At 48.2% G+C, this 6,000-nt stretch overlaps 1 protein-coding gene across 1 annotated transcript in view; it reads left to right on the top strand.

Moving 5' to 3' along the window:
• The first annotated feature begins 4,255 nt into the window (after positions 1–4,255).
• ESR2 (estrogen receptor 2) overlaps positions 4,256–6,000 on the top strand; it is a 69,425-nt gene continuing 67,680 nt past the window's right edge. Inside the window, exon 1 of the mRNA XM_059373370.1 lies at positions 4,256–4,611. The gene's annotated coding sequence lies outside the window, so the exon portion shown is untranslated. The remainder of the gene's footprint in view (positions 4,612–6,000) is intronic.

The following is a 6,000-nucleotide window of genomic DNA, read 5'->3' as shown; positions in this document are numbered from 1 at the left end:
AAACTGCTTGGAGAAGTTTATTTCCTGGCTGTAATTCCCAGGGAAAAGGGAGATTGCATCATGGAGAAGACCGTTCCTCTCTCTGGTTAGACTCATCAGATAGAGCAATGACATATGTGAACACTCTGTACACAAAGGATGGGGTCTACATTTTTATAAAAGCCATTAAAGCGATGTGCACTTGACAAGATGAGACATTTCTAGTAACTTTCCATGATATGAACAAAGAACTTGAAAATGTCAAATACATTTACGAGAAGTAGAAAAAATTTCAATTTTTTAAAATTCTAAACTCTATGGAAGCAGATGTTCTTATTAGAATCTGTGGCCACTTGAGTCATTTCTGTCTATATACTCCCCCCCCCCCTTTTTTGACCTCCTATTTGGGATTATTACACTGTCTGACCTGTTATTAATATTATTTTATTCTGTGCCAGAAGAGGTAGAGAAGCTGCATTTCCAGAATTGCACTGGAGTCATTTGCGAAATTGCATATTACAATTTGCCATGGTTTCTAACAGTTCTTTAACATTTTCTTTCTCAACAGGGTGTTCACATTCCTGCCAGTGACCTCCAGAGGCGAGTTTCTTTGCTAGAGCTCACAAGAGAATTGCTTCAATCACAGCTGGGGCTCAGGATAGGAACATAGACTCTTCTGTTGTTTGATTTCAAATGGATCCAAATTAAAAACAAATTATGCAAAAGATTTGTGCAGAATTTAAGTACCTTCAAGGAGCTGTTAGATAGGACAAAAACTTATTTGACCTGTATGTTTGCAAATGTCAAAGACCAAGATGGAGACAGATGGGTGTAAGTTATAAGGAGCTGATTATACATGCTAGCTGCCCATGTGGTTCATTTCATCAGCAGGTCAGAGTAACCTTGTCCTGTGGTCTGGGCACTTACCTACCAGGTTAGGGCTACCTTGCTGCTTCTGTCCTTGGCAGCCTTACCAACAGTTCCAGTCAAACCCACGTCAGTAAAGAATAAAGTTATATAAATATGCACACAGATCATCATGGCTAGACAAGAACTTGACAAGACATCCTTCAGCAATAGCCAGGCTCTACAGGACAAATATGACTCAGTTTACACAAGGAAGATCAAACTCACAGTTATAACAGAGGAGAAAGCAAAGGATTCACAGGTAGGTAGAAAACTTTGCTATATGCCCATAGATGACCTTGCAAAAGAAACGTCGTCTCTCTAAGGCTCTGTTTCCCTATCTGAAAAGCAGGGACAGCCAAAGGCAAGTCATGAGGATTAAATAAAATAAAACTGAGCCAAACCTGGGCTACCTGCCCCCCTGTGGTGCCGGGGTTGGAAAGGTACATAAATGTTATGTTCATTTTTATTTCCACAAAAGACATGATCCTAAAAAGCTCTGTCTACCCAAATCCAATTTTCAAATATCAAATTTTATTTTAGAAACCCTGATTCATGAGCAGCTGAAATAACCTGACATAAAGCATTAGGAATCCCACCTTTCCAATTCATCACCTACAAATGAAGGTGTCTCTACTGTGCAAGTTTTCCCCTTCTCTCTCAGTAGTTCCTTAAGTTTAAGGTTACATCTCCCAAATCCTCTTAAAACAGACCAATTTATAACCACCCATCACGAAGAAACAGCCTGATCCTTTATCCTCCGGAGCAGGTCAGAGCATCCCAGGACATAAATCCTCCCAGTTCATCCCAGGCTCAGAGAAGAAAGTGCGACAATCCAAAGTCATCACCCTGCAGCGCTCCGCGATTTGTAGGACTCCTCCCCTCCACAACAGCTTTTGCTTTCTTGCCTTCAACAAGCTTTTGGTTGTTTTGCCTCTTAATGGGATCTTTCCTATAGAACATCTCTCCGCTTTTCCTCTGTTCTTTCCAAGTTGAAGCCTGTGGCAGGTGTTTGTTGAATGTCTGGGTTAAACAAGGTGCGTACCGCCGGTATGATGCTCCAGCTCGGGGACTCCAGAGATATCAGACACGAACTGTAGCATTACCACGCAGGCAGCCTGGTCGCCGGGAGAGCGCTGTGGGGAAGGCAGTGTGTGCATTCCTCGGGGCTATCGCTGTCTTCACTTAAGCTCTTGGCTTTGGGCTGGGTAAGACTTCACTGGACAGAGAATGGGCAGGATGAAAAGATGAGGAAGGTGCCTCCAGATGGAGAGGGTTTCTCTCCTCCGACAGCAAAACTGTACCTGCCCTGTGCCAACCTCCTTTGTTTTCTTTCCTAGGTGACATTTAGCTCATCTCATAAGCTCATCTCATTAGTGTAATTGCAAATGCTAGTAGATTAGTAGTACTCATCATATATAACATGATTGAATTTTAACAATCCAATGCTTTAACCCCAAAGGATGACTTGCATGGTGAGGACTTCGGTCCCTGTTATAGAATATTTTGGGAAGAGGAAAGCCTTTCAGTGTCTTACTCTGTAGGGGCTTCCTTAGAGAGGTCAAGAGTGAGGTGGAAAAGAGAAGGGGATCTTCTAACAGAGGCATGGTCCTTAAACCTAGATTTCAGGTTGCTTTTCAGTGTAGACATTGATATTAACTGTCTCAGAGTCCCTTCTTAGTTTTGGAATAAACTCCCTACTCACTGCATTAAACCAGGCAAAGCTTCCATCCCTAAGGTACCATTATCTTTCTCAATCCACAGGGTGAGTCAGAAGGAAATGCACTCACTCCCATTCATTCTCTGCTTTTATTCCCGGCAATGAGGTTTCCTTATGTAACCACTTCTGTGGATGTTTGAGGGTCTTTAAAAAGAGAACATGCTGCTGCCATGAGTGGAACACCTTCTGAAGGAAGCATCACAGCAAACAGAGAACTCTAGTTCTGGGGCGAGCAGACGTTTATCTGTCAGGTGGCTGGAGGCTTTGAGGCAGGGCTTGTTTGTGGGAGATCTAGTGTCCTGACATTCAAGACATCTTCATTTCTGATTGACTGCAGTCATGCACATGGAAGAGAACAGAGTTTTGGGCTCTCACCTGGGTTCTAGTCTTTCTCAGCCGAGGACTGGCCATGTTCTCAACTGTTTATAAAGAGGGCAGCTCTCCATATGTGGAGCCTGCCTTCACTACCTGTGAACCTCACTCTTAGAAACCAGGAGCATGTTAGAGTCGGTCTAGGCCATTTTTGGCTAAAGCCCAGCACCTGAGGCTGGCATTGTAAGTCTTCCTTCAAATGCCCTTCTGGTCTTCTTTTATCAGAGATCTGGAGTCACAGCCGGATCAAGAACCACATCCCTTCTGCCGTGTGTATGGATAGTGTGGTGATTAGTTAGACACAAATGTGGCCCTGGGGACCCAGAATGGCCTATGGGACATCTGCAACTTGCCTTTGGATTTTTGCCACCAGTGGCTGCCCTCAAGCCGGGTGCTTCAGTAATGACTATGAGGTCGGTACTCCTCACTGTGGGCCGCTGCAGGGTGGGTGAGGAGAACTTGGGGACCCCGCACACTGGGGAACTGAAGCTGCCACCAGGGGACGCTCGCGTGCAGAGAGCTCGACGGAGGCGCTGCGGAGGGAAGAGGGGCGCAGCCGCCATGGAGGCAGATTCCCCCCCCCAACCCCAGGTGTTGCTTTGCAGTAGGTGAGTTTGAGGAGGTTCCTGGGATCTTTGCCCTCACGAGAAAGGCCTTCTCAGCCAGCCGCGGAAAGCCCGCAGCCACCACCTCCCGCCTCGGCCGCGTGGCTTGCCCGCCCCCCCCCCCCCCCCCCCCCCCCCCCCCCCCCCCCCCGCGCGCCCCCCCCCCCCCCCCCCCCCCCCCCGCCCAAGTGCCACGAACCTGCGCTTGCAACCCGGGACTGGGAAAACCCAAAACCTCTCTAGTTGCATCACTGGAGTCTTAGATTTCTGTACTTCAGTGACACTGAAGCATCCAGCCCCTGTCAGATCCACGTGGGTCAGCGTCCAGGGAGGTGATGCCTCCAGTATGGCCCCCCAGTCGGGCAGCATCAATTTCAGCTTCACCCCGACCCTGGTTTGAAATGCACATTCTCAGGCCCCGCCCCACACTTCCTACATTGCGGACGGCGGGAGGGGCTCCCCCTGAGGGCGCCTGCGGAGCGCCTCTTCCCGGGGGGGGGGGGGGGGGGGCCCCCCCGGGGGGGGGGGGGGGGGGGCTTCCCTCTTCGCGCAGGTGAGCGTGGCTGGCAAGGCAGGGGAGTGCGCGTCCTCCCGAGATTTCCGCGCAGCGGGCTTGGTGGTCACGTGGGCCCTTGGACGCCTGCCCTCCTCCCCCCGCCAGCCAGCCCCGGGTCTTTAAAAGGAAGGGGAGGCTCCTCGTTAAGTCGTCTGTGATCTTCGCCGCGTCTCTGCCTCCCAGACCTGTTGAATCCCAGTTCGCGCCCCTGCGGCTCGGTAGCCGGCAGCGCCGAAGCTGCGAGAAGCGCCCGTGGAAACTTGCAGCGGGTGGAGAGGAGGCGGCGGGAGAGCCGGGCCGGGGAGGGACCACCCGGGCTTCCAGTGCTGCGGTGTAGGCTGGCCTTCGGGGGCTGCGCGAGGTGCGCTCGCTCTCCGCGCCGGGTGGCCGCCAGCCCGGGGCCCGGACCTACCCCTCCGGGAGGAGCACGGGTCGGCGTTTTAGAGACCGCCGGGCTGGTGTTCACCTGCTAGGTGAGTGCCCCTCGGCCCCAGATGGGGTTTGTCTGCTTTTCTGTGTGAAATCCTGGGGTGGGAAACCAGTCATATTGAGAACAATAAAAGATCCCTGCCCCTCCCCCCCAACCCTAAACCACTTTTCTTGAAAACTACAGGAAACAGAAATGTCATGCTCTAAGTATTTTCATTCCAGACGCTGGCAGGTTAATTTAGTTAGTCAGTTTGTGCCTGTACGCTCCGGATAGATGTGTGTCCTTTTGAAAGAAAAAAAAAAAACCAACTGGATGTTTTTCAGTGGATTTCCCGACAGAGGATGAGATGGTGACAGTGGGAAAGTTGAGCAAGGACTTCATGCTTGAGTTGTGCGGGGCTGGGAAGGTGTGCGTGGGTTAAGCAGGTGACCAGTGTTTTGAATGCACTAACTGGCATTCCTCAGTGATAACAAAAACAGTTGTCTCTGTCCTGGGCAAACGGAGCTAGATTAAGATCTAGTCGTTTCATTTGCTGATGAGGAACCTAGCTGCTGCTTTCGTACCCCTTTACGTTGCCATTCGTGCCTAATTCAAATTGAAAGCATAAACTTAAGGGAATATTATTTTTGGAAAAAATAAAACTTTGGGTTCCAGTGGTTTGTTTTGTTTTTGTTTTTGTTTTTTTTTTTTAAGTTTAGGAAAACCGGTTACTGGTTTATGAAACAACGTTGTGCTTTGGTGTGGCATGCAACACTTTGGAGAAAAGATTTTGTCTTATTTTGTTGGATTTTCAGTGTTTACATGGGCATTCCATTGGGATTTTTACTTTTAAGTTTCTGAACGCACAGTGGATATTGTCCTTTGTGGGGAAAGATGTTTGTTACTTAAGTGAACATGTGAAAAGAAAGGTTTGTGCTGTGAGTATTGTAAATAGAAATGTGCTGTGACTATAACACTTCGACTTCTTTTTTCTGCAGAGAAATCTATATTTCTGCATATATCCAGGAAGAGGGAAAATGTAAGGGTCTGTTCATCAATAGGTGTTAAACCATAATCTTAGGATCCATTTTACATTCAATCTTTTTTTTTTTTTCCCAGCTGTATTACTGAAACATTCTTATGTTTTCAAAAGCAGCCAGTCTCCTGTAACACTTGAGACTTGAAAGTCTCTGAAGTCAATTTTTAAAAAAGATTTTATTTATTTGAGAGAGAAAATGTGAGAGAGGGAACACAAGCAGGGGGAGTGGGAGAGGGAGAAGCAGACTTCCTCCTGAGTGTGGGCTCGATCCCAGGACCCTGGGACCATGACCTGAGCCAAAGGCAGACGCTTAATGACTGAGCCACCCTGGAGCCCCAGAAATCAATTAGAAACACATTTGGAATCCATTTTGTAGTGGTTCTGAGGGACTCAAATTAATCTAATGGCCTTTTA

This window comes from Mustela nigripes, chromosome 13, assembly GCF_022355385.1.
Source record: "Mustela nigripes isolate SB6536 chromosome 13, MUSNIG.SB6536, whole genome shotgun sequence".
Lineage (NCBI taxonomy): Eukaryota > Metazoa > Chordata > Mammalia > Carnivora > Mustelidae > Mustela > Mustela nigripes.
The sequence above is the reverse complement of the archived record's forward strand: the minus strand, read 5'-3'. Positions and strand labels throughout refer to the sequence as shown.